This window comes from Homarus americanus, unplaced genomic scaffold (genome assembly GCF_018991925.1).
Source record: "Homarus americanus isolate GMGI-L3 unplaced genomic scaffold, GMGI_Hamer_2.0 scaffold9431, whole genome shotgun sequence".
NCBI lineage: Eukaryota > Metazoa > Arthropoda > Malacostraca > Decapoda > Nephropidae > Homarus > Homarus americanus.
Window position 1 is genome coordinate 57,593 of NW_024738680.1, and position 17,189 is coordinate 74,781.

At 44.2% G+C, this 17,189-nt stretch overlaps 1 non-coding gene across 1 annotated transcript; it reads left to right on the forward strand.

Moving 5' to 3' along the window:
* The first annotated feature begins 4,580 nt into the window (after positions 1-4,580).
* Trnaa-cgc lies at positions 4,581-4,654 on the forward strand. Its single transcript has one exon. It is a non-coding gene; the product is annotated as a tRNA-Ala (tRNA).
* Positions 4,655-17,189: the final 12,535 nt, after the last annotated feature.

A 17,189-nucleotide genomic window follows, 5' to 3' on the forward strand; every position in this document is an offset into this window, starting at 1 on the left:
TTTACCAATAAAAAAAAAGTTATAACTGAATATTTGTGTCAAGTAAATAAAATACATCATTAAATATAGGACACTGAATGAACTAAGTAAACACTGACGTCCAACTAAGGGTACAACAAATCAAGACTAAACCAGGAAATATCACGTTACACGACCATAAAAAAAAAAATCGCTCCCCACCCGAAAATAAAAAAAAATAAATAAAAAAATATATTAATTTTTAACATTTCCTGATTCAATTCCGTGATAATTTTTAAAACAGTTTTCATCAGCGAACAATAATGAATACGACTTTGATCAGGACATTAACCTCATGGTGTAAACAAGAGTGATGATGATGATGATGATAATAGCTGTTGTCGTGATGGTAATTGTGGTAAAACTTAAATTCTTATAACGAAGATGATTGATGGACACACACACACACACACACACACACACACACACACACACACACACAAACGAGATAAACCTATTACAATATTTTCAGTAAAAAAAAGTTGGAAACGAAAACAAATTACATAGCGATGATCTAAACTACAAATAAAACACGAAAAGGAAAAATCTCAACCAAATATTAGGCAACAAACTTCAACATCTGATTACACCGCTAACAGATCAGCTTAAAGGCAACCTACACGTGGCTAGAATAAACTGAGCAACTTGCCAAAAGCAACTGAAAACTTAACATATATAAAACTTGATATTTTGTGACTAGACGAGATGTCCCCTTCCATCCATCCTATTATATGACATTATAATTGAGGATTACCTGTAGAATACACACCTTAGCTTCTTGCACCTGATAATTAAACACCCTACCATTATTCTAACCTAACCTAACATAACCTAACCTAAACTAAACTAACCTAACCTAACCAAACCTAACCTAACTTAACATAACCTTCAAAACCTAACCTAACCAAACATAACATAAAATCACATAAAATAACCAAACTTAAAATATTCCCTGGAACAAAAAAAAAAATAAAATATAACCAATAAATATTTGAGTACATATCTTTCACCCTTATACCCAGTGGAGCTTAAAGATGACCAGCCCGATAAAGAGTGACCTTTGGCCTACTAAAATCGGATTGGGAGGAGTCGTAAAAATAAATATATATAAACTGTGGGAACATATGGGGAGGGAAAGAGGGAGGAGGGAGGGAGGGAGGAGAGGGAGGGAGGGAGGGGGAGCTCATCCTGTAGCTGTGTAGGGGATTGATGCTGCCTGATGATTTTATATATTTTTACACACACACACACACACACACACACACACACACACACACACACACACACACACACAAGGAAAAACTGTAGGGGGTAACCAGGAGGAGGGGGAAAAGAAGAGGAGGAGGAAAAGAAGAGGAGGAAGAAGAGGAGGATGAAGAGGAAGAGCAAGAGGAGGAGGAGGAGGAGGAGGGGGGGGGTAGAGGGTTAAGATCATCACCACCATCAAGGTAACAAGACAGTATTTACCTTAACCAGTACAGCAGCAAACAAGAGTCATACAGCGAGAAGACGGGACACCTGCCATACACCACTAACAACAACAGTGAATGAATGGATGAGGAAGACGATTTGTGAGATGAGGAGCAGAAGTTCATTACAGCAAAGGGGAGTTCGCAGCAGGTAAAAAACACAGCAGGAGACGGATGTGATGAAGCAGGAGCAGCAGTGGACGTCAGCAGATAAAGACGTGAGATAATGAAGACATAAGCAACTGAGAGCGACAACGAACGAATCAATACAGCAGCAACAGTAGTAACAGTATATAACAGCATCAGCAACAGCTTATAACAGCAACAGCATATAACATTATCAACATATAACAACAACAACACATTTAACAGCATCAGACACAACAAGAGACAAACCAACAAAGCAATGATTAAGATGCAGCATTAGTACTAATAAAGGACAACAGAACACAACAACATAAGCTGCATCATAATGACCCCCCCCCCTCCTCTCCCTATGCAGCAGTACCAGGACAACAGCTGCAGCAGTACCAGGACAACAGCTGCAGCAGAGGAGGAAGCCAACAACAACAAGGTAAGATGCAGGAGGAGGAGGAGGAGGAGCAGTATCATGACAGTAGAGGACGTCAGGAGGAGGGGAGAGGGGTGTGGGCGGCTAACTATATAAGGCTTCAATTTGGCGCTGGGATCTGTGCCACACCTCCCAAGGTCCCATCCCATCACAGGGGCTATACTGGCCAACACTACAACACACACACACACACAACATCCTACGGTACACAACAACACAAAACACAACACTACATTATAACACCATATACCCTTCACGTGTCAACACAAGGACCATAGCAATACCTTGATCATTATTACCAATACTCACACTCAACAACATCCATCAACACACTCAACAACATCCACCAACATACCCAACACCCACCAACATCCATCAACACATCCACCAACATCCGCCAACACATCCAACAACATCCATCAACGCACCCAACAACATCCATCAACACACTGAACAACATCTTTCAACACATAATGCCAAAACTAATCTAACAATAATACCTCATACTTACGGGATCAATAGTAACACAAATGAAACACAAATCCAACAGTGTTACTCCATCCATTATCATTTTATCTAACAATAAGGGGAACACAGATGAAACACAAGCAGACAACACACGAGTGAGGACGAGGAACACTAGAGGTCACTGTAGATATAAGTGAAGCACCAGCCATGACCCCGACCCCCACCCCCCCCCACCACCACCACCACCGACATTCTGTATACTCAAGGTTATACCCACCACCTACCACAACCAGGCTACCACCACCTACCACTACCACCACCACTACCACTACCACCACCACTACCACTATCCACAACACCTACCACACCTACCTAACTCACTAGACACTATATACCTAAGGTTATATACCCACAACATCTACCACCACCTACCACAACCAGGCTACCACCACCTACCACACTCACGAGATACTGTATACCCATGGTTATACCCACAAAAACCTACCACCACCTACCACCACCACCATCAACAACAACAATGACAACAACCACCACCTACCACACTCGCTAGACACTGTATTGTACCCAAGATTATACCCACAACTCTTACCACCACCTACCACAACCAGGCTACCACCACCTACCACACTCGCTAGACACTGTATTGTACCCAAGATTATGCCCACAACTCTCACCACCACCTATAACCACCACCTACCACCAACAACTACAACCTACTATCACACTCACTAGATGATCGTCTTCTTTTGGGACTCCTACAACCACGCCCCACGCTTGTAGTCACGTCCCACACCTGCAGATACGCCCCTCGCCCCACGCCTGCAACCACGCCCCACGTTTGTAGTCACGTCCCACACCTGCAGATACGCCCCTCGCCCCACGCCTGCAACCACGCCCCACGTTTGTAGTCACGTCCCACACCTGCAGATACGCCCCTCGCCCCACGCCTGCAAACACGCCCCACGTTTGTAGTCACGTCCCACACCTGCAGATACGCCCCTCGCCCCACGCCTGCAAACACGCCCCACGTTTGTAGTCACGTCCCACACCTGCAGATACGCTCCACGCCTTCAGACACGTCCCACGCCTGCAGCAACGCCCCACGCCCACAAAACAACTAAAAGTCTTGGCCCAAAACTCACCAAGATTCTCTCCGTTAATTCCACCGACTAACTGCAGCTGCTAATGAACGTATCTAGTTAAGTCTCAATGTAGTTTTGACGCCATTTTGGATGTTATTTTTGTGTTTTAGTCAACATTACCCAGTCAGGTGCGCTCATACATCTTTCGTTACGAGGAAAATTCAACGCACGAACAATTGAGCCCCGGGCAGTCAACATGCAACTCGGGAGGTCTACAACACTGCAACACCGACCACACACACACACACGCATGAAAATGGACGTGTGGCACTTGAAGCTATTTTTATGACCACACCTGGTGGGGGTATATCGTATTCAGGCTGTGAGAAAGTGTGTGTGTGTGTGTGATAGTTATTTTTTTTTTGTCTCCGTTTAAAGGTGATATTGTAGGTTGCTGCAGGGAGAGGATTCGTTTTCAATGATGATAATTACCCTGATTACTCTTATTAGTATTGTGAGTATACCAAGCAGCGTAAGACTACATCAGGGTATAGAAGTAACACCACAAACAACAAATAAATAAATAAAACAAATGAAGGTTGGCTCAGTTTACAAAATGAGTGACATACTAAAAATAAAATTAGTCAGAAATTAAATTTTCCGCCTTAAGCTTCTCGCGACACACACACACAAACACACCAGGGTACACGAACATACAGTTTATATAGTAAATTTCATCTTAACTCAAACATAACACAAAAAAATTATAATTATAATTTAAAAAAAAAGTAAAATGCACTGCACTCGAGGGCGGTGTTCATCCAGGCGAGGCTCCGGTACAAAAGGTTCTTTGTATGAGTGAGAGAGAGCGGGGATGATAGCAGCCTCATCACCCCTCAACACACTCATCATCCGTGTGTGTGTGTGTGTGTGCAGTTCTAATCACCATGGCGACCTGTGGTGTAATGGTCAGCATCCTCGCCTCGCAAGCGAGCGGACCCGGGTTCGATCCCCGGGCAGGGTGAAACTATGGGCAAGTTTCTTTACGTCATTTGCCTCTGTCTACCCAGCAGTAATTGGGGACCTGGGTGTTAATCGATTTGCGGATCGTGTTCTGGGATAATGGTTAGCCAGTGCAGTTGGCGAGTTGTCCGGTCTTCTCGGACATTCCTTGACACTGGGTCATTTAACTCGTTAACTTAGGGTGTGGTTGTTGTGTTGGCGACAGCTTCTACACCAGGGGTGTCAAACATGCGGCCCGACACACTCTTGCATGTGGCCCGCGGCCCATTTGCTGCTCCAGCCTTACCTTGAGGAGCTAAAACTAAATAGTGAGTGTATCCCTCAGCTGAATAAAATAGTCTGCTGTTTCCTAGAACAAAATACTCAATCAACATCAGATTTTTGAACGGCAACTATCAGAGATTAATCTTTCTCACTTTCCGACCTTGAAGTCCCTGCAAGGTACACCTGAGCTTCATGCTGATATCAACACAAAAAAGTACTGCATCAAGATTCCCAAATTAATGAATGAGTTCCAAGAAAGATTTGCCGACTTTAAAAGACTTGAAAAGGATTTTTTTTCATTTTTCGGGACCCATTCTTTGTTGGTGTTAATGAGGTACCAGAGCATCTTCACTTAGAATTAATTGAGCTCCAGTGTTGAGGAACAAGTTTTCGGGTGTTGATGTTGGTACATTCTATAAATAATTTGGACCAAATTATCCCAGGATTAAATGTTTTGCCTCAAAGATTATGTCAATGTTCGGAAGTACATATGTCTGTGAACAACTCTTTTCTGTGATGAACTTGAACAAGTCTCGGCTTCGGTCTCAACTTACTGATGCGCACCTTAGTTCAATACTGAAGGTCGCTACAGCTCAGTCGTTAGTGCCACACTTTGATGCGCTGGTCCATACCAAGAGGTGCCAATTATCAGGAAGCAGCAGTAGCAAACAATAAGATTGATCAAGGTAGTAAACACTTGATTTGTTTGTTTTTAAAGGTTTCGCACGAGGGCAGACTAAATCCACCTTTCTTATTTTGTCGTACTACTCACCTAAGAGGTGATAGCGAAGTGCCCATAATTATGTTACTTGGCCCGCATACTGTGTACTCATATTAAATCTGGCCCGCCTTGGCAAATGAGTTTGACACCTCTGTTCTACACCTTCAACAAATTCACGCCTTGGTGGCCCTTGGCCGGCCATCCTCGTTACACGAGGGGCAACAATTATTTTTATATTATTTATAATCATCAAGCCACCTGTCAACACCTGAAGTGACCCATTAAAAGTAGTTGGCCTTGGTAACCACAACACCAGGAACACAAACAACCAACCAAACAAAAAACAACAGAGTAACTAAGTAAATTATATCATCTTTACTGTTTATAAAAGATATTGTATGAGGTAAGGTACTTATTTAACACAAGAACAAAATGAACTGCACAACAGAAAAAACAGGAAATAACACAGAACAGGAATAACACAGCAGAACAACAGGAAGAACACAGCACAACAAGAACAAGTCGACGTACTCTGACCAGACTAATGTGTGTGTTCTTGGAGATAAATATTATGATTTAGTGACTTTCTTCTACAGGCGGTAATGGCCGGAGAGAACTGTTCTTATTTCTACTTAATGAATTCCCAAGCTTGACATTATTTAGGCGGGACAATTAATAATAATAATAATAATAATAATAATAATAATAATAATAATAATAATAATAATAATAATAATAATAATAATAATAGTAATAATAATAATAATAACATAATAAGCGTCAGAAACACAAAAAATCGGACAGAAAACAAACATACCGACAAATGTTCAGGAAACTCCTATCTAAAACATCCTAAAATGGTGGTCTGGTCTGCTTGTATTCTCCGCTCCATTGAAAACATTTCCATGACGTTTTCCAGACTCCAATTATATTTTTCAAGGCTGTGTACCCATTGAGAACGGCACAACTTCCGCCTCATTTCTTACCCTCAACTCCCAGTTACGGTGATGCAATGCCACCAACTATGTCACTACTAGAAATATATAAGGTGAAGAGTATGTATGTATGCCAAGAGCAGTAATCCCAACAGTACCTAACATGTGTATCATGAGGAACACAACCCATGTACTGTATGCAAGGTTGCGCGTCCCGGGGAGGTGAACCGTGGACACTCACACTAGGTGGCTCCCTTGCCTCACCACCTGCCTCGCCACGCCGCTCATTCACTAACCTGACCCTGGGCTTAACTGTAGATGTGAGAACAAACTTAACTACATTACTTGAGCTACGACACGTTGATCATTACCCAAATTTGCCCTCGATATGAAACTGAGACTGTAATATACTCATAGTCAAATGAAATTCATTACTGTGAATTTTTTGTATTTTAAGCCTGATTCTCATACCCAGAGTGTTCAAAATATCTTACAACGATCATTAAGACAAAAATATAAAATAAAAATCATTACCAACAAAACATCAGCTGGACAAAGTAAGACCAAATAGACAGAAGCTCTGACGCAGCCACCCAGGGTCCACCACCAACAACAGTCATTACCCATCAAATGAAGCCAATATATATGCGGTCGGGAACCATGATTCATGCCCACACACGGACCAACCATTACACCAACCCACTCACTCATTCCCTCCCACCCTCAACCCACCCCCTCCCCCCACGGACAGTACAACTCCACAAGACCGACCACTGAAATCCTCTCCTTTTAGTATTTTAGTATTCCTGCCGAAGATGTCAACTCCTCGGATAGAACATTATAACTCACATTTACATTGAGAGGACAATGTAGTGTACTTGTGCGGTAGTCCCCAACCTTTTTTTTTTTATGTGGAGAAAGACTGAGAGAGGGGGGGTGGGGGGTGGGTAGGTGGGGGTTAAGAGATGGAGGGACTATTAATTCTTCTCCTCTCTCAATGTCCTCCGTCGCCCTCCTCCTTCCCCCCCCATCTTCTTCCCACCCTCACGTAGGCTGCATCACATAACAACCTAAACTGGACTCCGTGAATGGCAATGGGTTATTAAAGGTGGGAGGTAGGGGTGGTGAGGGGGTAGGGGTGGTGGTGGGGAGGGGGATGAAGGGTGGTGGTAGGAGGTGGGGAGGGGGGGAAGGGTGATCAGTGCTGTAATATACTGTAGTCTGTCGGTGCAGTTGAAGGGACCAATTTAAATGCAACTGACTGAAGGATAGTGGATGATTTTGATTCACAGTGAGGAACTAACCGGTAAGTGTCCCCAGCTATTGAATGAAAGTGACCCCAGTTATTTAACGAAAGTGTCCCCAGCTATGGAATGAAAGTGACCCCAGCTATTGATTGAAAGTGATCCCAGCTATTGAATGAAAGTGACCCCAGCTATTGAATGAAAGTGACCCCAGCTATTGAATGAAAAAGTCCCCAGCTATTGAATGAAAGTGACCCCAGCTATTGAATAAGTACCCCAGCTATTGAATGAAAGTGACCTCAGCTACAGCACTGAACAGATCCTGCCATATTAACACTATTTGGGTGCATTAGGTTAGGTTAGGTTAGGTTAATCTTAAGGTGAAATGAGCTCGGGGAGTAAAATCTTCAGGTAATTTACTTCAGTACGGCAACAATACAAAATTCTTGCCACAACTCCTTGAAAATTCTGGCCAAATCTGGGAAGACTGTAAACTCTGGACCGCGTGTCAGTAATAATTGAATACTCGGGCTATGGCCTAATTAGAAACCCGAGTGAGGCCTACTTATGAAGCCCGATTCTGGCCTACTCATGAGGCCCGTCCCTAGCCTATTTAAGAGACCTGGTACTATGTGAGACCTGACCCTAGCTTCATTATGAGACCCGACCGAGGCCTACTTAAAGATGGTTTGCTCAAACCAAACTATGTCACAGGCTCAGAGTCACTAAGAAAAGCGGTAAAGGGCAAATTAAAAAAAACCTTAGGACTACTTACAAAACTGACCTAGGATTACTTACAAAAACGGTCCAGGATACTTAAAAAATCGACCCAAGGCTACTTAGAGACCCGACTCAGGAAGTGGAGACTCTCGGGAATTCAGGGGTGTATGTGGAAGGCGGAGAGCTGGCTGCTGACGACGATAAGACGGTGCGGGCATATAGAGTGCTGACTGAGAGAGATGTCATCATTTACCATTACTACACATAATAAAGTCGCATTGTGGTCATCTATGTACCTGGCCTGGTCTTATCAAAACACACGAGGTTTTAGTTTTGTGACACTCATCTGTATGTGAACCCCCTCACAGCTGGTGTTAGGTTAGGTTAGGTGAAATAAGCTGGGGCGCCAAATATACAGGCGAGACCTAATTACAATGACAAACTTTATTAATTGGCTCCAGACTCCTGATGTCCGCCCTGCAGCCAACCACCCATCACACTACTCTACACTCACCACCCTGCTCTACGCTCACCACCCTGCTCTACGCCCTACCCACTCATCACCACCACCCCTGCTCTACGCTCACCCACCTGCTCTACGCTCCACCCTACCCCTCATCACCCACCACCTGCTCTACCCACTACCCCTACCCACTCATCACCCACCACCCTGCTCTACACTCACTACCTACCCACTCATCACCCACCACCCTGCTCTACCTCACTACCCTACCCACTCATCACCCCCACCCTTGCCTCACCACCCATACCCACTCATCACCACCACCCTGCTCTACGCTCACTACCCACTACCCTCATAACCCACCACCCTGCTCTACACTCACTACCCACTACCCCTCATCACCCACCACCCCTCCTCTACTCACTACCCCTACCCTCATCACCCACCACCCTGCTCTACCTCCTACCCCTACCCCTCACTCACCCACCCTGCTCTCACACCACTACCCCTCATCACCCACCACCTACTCTCCTACCCCTACCCTCATCACCCACCACCCTGCTCTACCTCACCACCCCACCCTCACCCACCCCTGCTCTACACTCACCACCCACTACCCCTCATCACCCCCACCGCCCCACTCTACGCTCACCGCCCCACTCTACGCTCACCACCCACCACCCAGCTCACCACCCCACTCTACGTGCTGAGAATGTCAACACTTCACTCTGACTTAACGAGACACCATTTGTTCATCCCAAACGACCGCTCGTAACTCACACTGACACAGCATCTACTACAAACTATTGAGTGATGGCGCCATTAATAGTGCACTCTATAGTAATTGTTAACTTCAGTCCAGTAGATAATTACAATAGTGAAATCCTGCGACACTTAACGCTAATTGGAGGAGACCTAATCAACCTAATGCATTAAATTGGCGTTAATCATCCACAAATGTTAAATAATACTGTATGATATAGGCGTTAATCACCCTCAATCACTAAGAAATATAACATTAGGCCTATACCGGTAAATAAAAATTTCAATTATATAGTAAATCGCTATAATCCGGATACGGCAAGTTCCCAAAAACGGCCAACAGAGGGTAACGACATCCCATATTAATACATTATCCCGGATGAAAGGAGAGAGAGAGAGAGAACCATTGTGCCCAGTGATCCTGATAATGATGATGATGATGATGATGATGATGATGATGATTGAACACACCTGACTATGGCGGCCACACACATCACTATTATACGACCCAAGTAGTACAGGTTAATCATAAATACTCTAATGAAAAAAGAAAACTCACCTTTAAAACACATAGACCAAAATGAGTAAAAATATCACCGTTCTTCAACCATAAGTAACAGTGACATATCCCTCATCCCAGCAAAGCTTACTGGAGTAGTAACAATTGTCAAGAGATATGATCACCTCACTATAATAAGTCTGTATTACAACAATTTCACAACAATAATGAGTTTAGAATTGAGTTACAGTGCAGACAGACAAAAAGCGTCAGTAGGCAAGATGTTCTCGTAATGTATTGTGTAATGAAGGCCACAACATGACAACAGCTGTGTTTTAACGTGTATTCCATAACCTCTGTGATCAAAACAACATAAACGGGGCGAAAAACTCCTGTTCCACTGTGTCCAAGCGGTGAAACACAATGTGCTGTTGAGGTAAATGGATTCTTATTAAGTTATTGTATACAGTAATAAAGTGACACTGTTATATTCAAGGTAACTTCTGAAGACTTAAATATATATAGTTACAAACACACAATACGGTAGACACACTAGACGTGGGCCAACTCGTGTTCAGCTGGCGCGTGTGTGTGTGGTAATACTGAAATATTCTCACAACCTGAAGGGCACCCAATGTAAACTGGTCAAATGTTGCGGTTAAGTGACACGCTTGTGAACAAACATTTACACTCACCTGGTCACCTGGTATTTCCTGATGACAGATACGAGTACACACACACACCTGTATGAGCCACTGCCCACCTGTCGTGTACAAGTAAAACTTATACTAACAATGGTCCTAACAGTTTACTCTACTATGGTGCAGCTGGCAGAGAGTGGATAAAGCCTTGATTAATGGCGTTGATGCTCCTGAATAGTGTCTTGTGTAACACGTGTAAAATACCTCCCTGGACAATAAGTTATATACGCTGGCGATGGTGGTAGTACTCCAGTGTGTGTGTGTGTGTGTGTACAACCAGGAGTATAATGTAAGCAACCAAAAAACATGCTTCTGCGCTTCAATTCTTTATATGTACACTGAATTTCTTGATAAGACAACAAGGTGGACGGCTTTAGCGTTCTCTCCACAAGCTAGTAAGATGGAGGCAGTTTAAGTGTACAGTCTTATTAAGGTAAAACCAAAAACGCCTTGATTCCATAACTCGTTTTAATATCATAAGGTGGAAGCAGTTTAAAAGTTTACTATCTTAATATAACAGCATGGTTATCAGAGTTTCCTGAATAGTTCCCAACTTGTGGTATTACCATGAAATAGTTGGAGATTAATTTACAGTGAAGGATCCTCAACTCTGACACAACTAACACACACCAACACGAAAAAGAGAACTGACTCTGGAAATATTACTGAATATTGAAAAAAATATATATATTGAATAATGAAAATGATTGAATAATTAAAAAAATAATAATACTTAAAAAATATTGATCACTGACAAAAATAGTGAATAGTCACTTGTCAAGCATCAGATGGGAACTAAAGCCACTCACTCCTGAAATATTGAGAAAATGTCAAATAATGATGATGGAGAAAAACGCATTAGACTTGTGTTACTCTGCTTCACCTAATATAATAAAAAGAAATGATTGTTGCTACAGATCTGGGAGCGGTTGTCTTAGTCACGAGTGTAGAACAAAGTCCCCCTACCAAGACTCCCTACCAAGACCCTACAAGGCTCCCTACCAAGGCTCTAAGACCCTACCAAGGGACCCTACCAAGGCCCCCTACCAAGACTACAAAGGCCCCTACAAGGCTCCCTGCAAGACCCCTAAGACCCCCTACCAGGGCTCTACAAGACCCCTACCAAGGCTCCTACCAGAGCTCCCTACAAGACCCCCTACAGGCCCCTACCAAGACCCCCTACCAAGGCTCTACCAAGACCCTACCAAGGCTCCTAAGACCCCCCAAGGCTCCCTGGGCCCCTACAGGCTCCCTACCAAGGCCCCTACCAAGACCCCCTACCAGGAAGCTCCTACCAAGACCCCCTACCAAGGCCCCCTACCACAAATAATAATAACAAGAATTTTTATATCATTTTTATTCTTATTATTTACAGGTTACAGTTAATGAACCTAACGTAACCAACCCTAACCTACTTTAACCTAACCTAATCTACTTTGCACTTTATCTGAGGGGATTTTGTCCAACTATGCACTAACTATGCACTTTAACTGAGGGGGTTTGTCAGGTTAATAAGGTGTGTGGAAGGCTGTAACTCACTATGTATCAGTATTATGACACAAATCAGCCTGGTGCGAGGTCAGGTAATTCATTTCTAAACAGGTCATAGCCGAGGCGACATACTACCAACAGTTATAGACTACTGACCGACCAACTAAGGCACCACGTCCACTAAATATAGCTACCTGAACCTTATTAAGAAAACTGAAGGTGCCAAATTGCCCCCCCCCCAAAAAAAAACCACATAAAATAGTTTACTAACAACCAATATCAATGGAGCATAAAACAAGAGTTACAAAGATGGAAAAATGACGCAATAAGTTTTTAAAAAAATTACCCAATATTATCATCATTCCGGATTTTACGACTTATAACCACGGCAATAATTCTCAGTTTATGACCCCGTGTATGATTCGTGACAGAACTACACGACAAAGTCTTTTACACGACAGTATAGTCCATCTGACACACAACGACTGGCTGGTGGGCGGAAGTTATGCAGTATAGGATTCGGACGACCATGTCTCCGCTGGAAACGTTCAAGAAATCATTCCACCCTCAAGGCTCCTTTTCTTACAAGTTATTGCTCTCAGCTTCATTGCCATTCATGTGTTAAGTCGGTGGGTAGCCAGAAAGGGGAGGCGCCGTCTGTATAACATGTTGGGTTCGAAATATATATAAAAGGAATTAACTCGTTATTTCACACAAATTTTCATCCCAGTTGCCGTTCCTTCTCTACAGTGACCGAGCAAACAACGCGATAAAGAGCTGAGTCACTTAGGAAATAAAAATAACACTTATGTAAATAGAGAAGATAAGTAAGAGAGTGAGCGCCCCCTGTTGCCATCTCTGAGCCACCATCACTGTGCGTCACCATGAGCCCCGCATGTAAAGAAAAACATCTGACGGCCACTGAGTAATACGGTACATGACACTTAATAACGACGTACAGAAACAGGGAGGTGACCATCAAGTCCGTTCACGTCCACCAACTGACTAGTCCACCATGTGCATGACGATTCTTGCCATGACACGTCTGCGATACACAACTCTCGGTGTATACAAAACAGGACCCCTTACCCTCCCCGTGCCCTCAGGATTACATCCAACTTGGAAATTCATCTGTCTTATCCTACTTACCCTAACCTAACCACGTAACTAATGAGGATAAAAATCGCATAAAATAGACGATCGTCAAAGTGGGATGACACCACCCTCAGTACCCCCAGTGGTGCACTACGCCACTGCAGAAACTTGTCCTCTGTAGGTTCCCCTGCACGAATGCATCAATCTCTGCCTTGAACACAGCTCAGCACACCTGTCTCTGTACATATTAGTCAACCCTCGTGCTATGCTTCAATCTACGTACTCCGTACACACCTCACCTTAACCCTCCCCCCTCTGTCTCTCCTCCATCCTCCAGTACGTGTGAGGCATCAGAATAGCGACATCATGAGATGTTCCCCTACAAGGCCGTGCGTGGGATGAAAGTGGATACAGTCCTGGCTCACCCAGGCATATATATCCTCTGCTAGACGCTGCGGCCGAGGTGTGTCCTGCTAATTGGTGTCAGGTACCTGGCCACTCGAGTATACCTCTTTCTTGTCAGGTGCTTCCACCCCACCCCCAACCTCTCCTCTGACAGAACCTACCTGGGCTGTCGAACAGGTACCTCAACACTTGTCCAATATCCCATCCCCCTGCGAGACAGTGTGTGGAGGAGACCCTTGTGTTGCGTGTGAGGGCCCCCGGTGATGCCGCGTCACACCAACCGCCTCACTTCTCGCGCGCGCACACACACACAGAGACACACTCCTGCTAGACAGGTTCTGCCAACTGCCTCCCTCCCTACTCCTGCTGAATCACTCCTGTATACTACTCCTCTACTACTAAACTCCTGAAAATTGTAAGTGTCATCTACTCAACCACTACCACTCTTTTACCGACACCTACAGTAGCTCGTGAATGTTTGGATGGTGAGATATTACACTAGATTCGGAAGAGAGAGGCGGGACGAAAAAATCATATCAATAACTTTAATACGAAGATAAGGACACCATAAAAATAATAAGTGACGGTAATAATTATAACTGAGCCACAAAGATGAATGACCAACAAAAGAAGACTAAATTGGACATACGCTTTTAAAGGTTTTCTCAAGCTACCGGGGACGGAACCGACTAACTATTTACCCTAGTTTAAATACCTGTAATGTCTAAGTAAATTATTAACCAACGAGAACTTTTATGACGATTCTAATGGCTATCTATCTATCTATCTATCTGACTTTCCATTAAGATGAAAATATTCAAAATAAAAATACACATTATAGACTTGAGGGTAGAGACTGGCCAGAGGGAGCATAGGAGGGAGGAAGGGAGAATTTAGTTCAGCAAATTTATTGACAAAGCTTGTAGTACAGTTTGCCTATTCTGAGTAATTCAGTTAGGTCTTGACACTGAGGGTGGTATTACTTCTCACTGCCACGCAGGACAGAGGTTCATACACAAAGAAATAAATCATATTCATTAACAGTATATATAGGTCAGAGTCATGTGGGTGATGTCACTGTTCACTGACACAGGTAGAACAGGTTGTGCATTTGTAATATATAAAGAAAAAGAGATGATAGTGTCAAACGAGAAAGGCTAAACAACTGGGCCAGCACAACACAAACTGAACTAACTGGAATCTACTTAGCTGCAGATTACCTTAAAGAAAATGGAGGTGGGGTGATATTCTGTGACTCTCGAAGTGCTTTGAAATCAATGAACAGCCCATCAGGCTCTATGTCTAAAGTTGCATGTGATAAATGGGAAGGGAGAGGGAGGTATAGGAGGGTGGAGAGAGGGGACAGAGGAGAAAGAGGGAGATAAGAGAGGGGAGAGATAGGGGGTAGAGAAGGAGGAGAGAGGGGGCATAAGAGAGGGGAGAGGGAGAGAGAGAGGCAGAGAGGGGGGAAGGAGGAGGGAGAACATGAGGACCCGCAAGGGTGACGCGAGGGGGTAGGGGCAGACCAAGGACAAGGAGATGTGGGGAGGAGTAACATGGGAGAGAGAGAGAGACAAGTTTGGAGGGGTTAGGGTGTGTGTGTGTGGGGAGGAATGGGGAGAGTGAGGGGGAGAAGGGTGAGGGTGGGGAGCAGGATGGGGAGGAGGGCGTCGCCTGCATCTAAGGTCCCCAAGGTCACTTGCCCAGACCTCCCCACCACCCTGACCACCCAGGACCTCCCCCTCACTGTCACCCCAAACCTCCTCTCCCCACTGTCACCCCACACCTCCTCTCCCCACTGTCACCCCACACCTCCTTCATAGGCATCACACTATCGTACACAAAATAGGGAGGCTGAGAAGGTCGTGCTGTAATAGGGAATCTGACAAGGTCGTACACTAATAGGAAAACTGATGAGGTCGTGCTGTAATAGGGAATCTGACAAGGTCGTACACTAATAGGAAAACTGATGAGGTCGTGCTGTAATAGGGAATCTGACAAGGTCGTACACTAAATAGGAAAACTGATGAGGTCGTGCTGTAATAGGGAATCTGACAAGGTTGTACACAAAATAGGGAAGCTGATGAGGTCGTGCTGTAATAGGGAATCTAACAAGGTCGTACACTAAATAGGGAGGCTGAGAAGGTCGTGCTGTAATAGGGAATCTGACAAGGTCGTACACAAAATAGGGAAGCTGATGAGGTCGTGCTGTAATAGGGAATCTGACAAGGTCGTACACAAAATAGGGAAGCTGATGAGGTCGTGCTGTAATAGGGAATCTGACAATGTCGTACACTAAATAAGGAGGCTGAGAAGGTCGTACTATAATAGGGAATCTGACAAGGTCGTACACTAAATAGGGAGGCTAAAAAAAACGGTCGTACACTTGTATAACTAATAAGGGTTTTAAAAGGTAAATGCTTGTGCCAGACCCAGACAATATATGGGTTAGGTTGAAGGAGTGACGTAGGGAGGATGTGTGGAGTGGGTGAGTGAGGTCTGTCTGTCTGTCTGTGTGTCTACGTCACCTAGCCGCCCACAGGAAGACACCATCAGTGACCATTACCGCCCTACACGTCACTCTTCCTCACCCACCCACCCATCCAGCCTCTCTCTCTCTCTCTCTCTCTCTCTCTCTGACTGCCTCCCGCCATTGTAATTATCTTTGCTGCGGGCTTCGTCACTCTCTGTCTACGGCCAAGTCTGTTTCTGCAGCTGATTACGTCACTGCTTTTGTGAGTATGGGTATGTGTGGCCACGTCATTCATTGTCCGTTCTGTGGCCACGTTATATTTTACTGCTGGTTACGTCACTGTTCGTTTGGTCACGTCATTATCGGCGGCCACGTCGGTGTGTGTGTGTGTGTGTGTGTGTGTGTGTGAAGAAAAACAACACCAGAGGATATTTCACCACATTTACTCACCTCACACCACAATAATACTAATTAAAACAACAAACGAATGAACCCCATTCACCACAACCAATTCTTACGTCGTCATCTCCAATACCAAACTTAAAAAAAACAAAACCTTAACTTACTATAACCTCCAAACCTCCCACTAACTACTCCTCTCCGTAACAACAAGTACAGTACCTCCTAAGATTAAATACCCTGACTATCACCTTGGTTTCTGTATTTACAAACAAGAGAGCGGGCGAGCGGGTGGCAGGTGTCACAGTTGCAGGAAATGACTCCAAGAGAAACAATACTTCTGGGAATTGACGACACGGTTTATA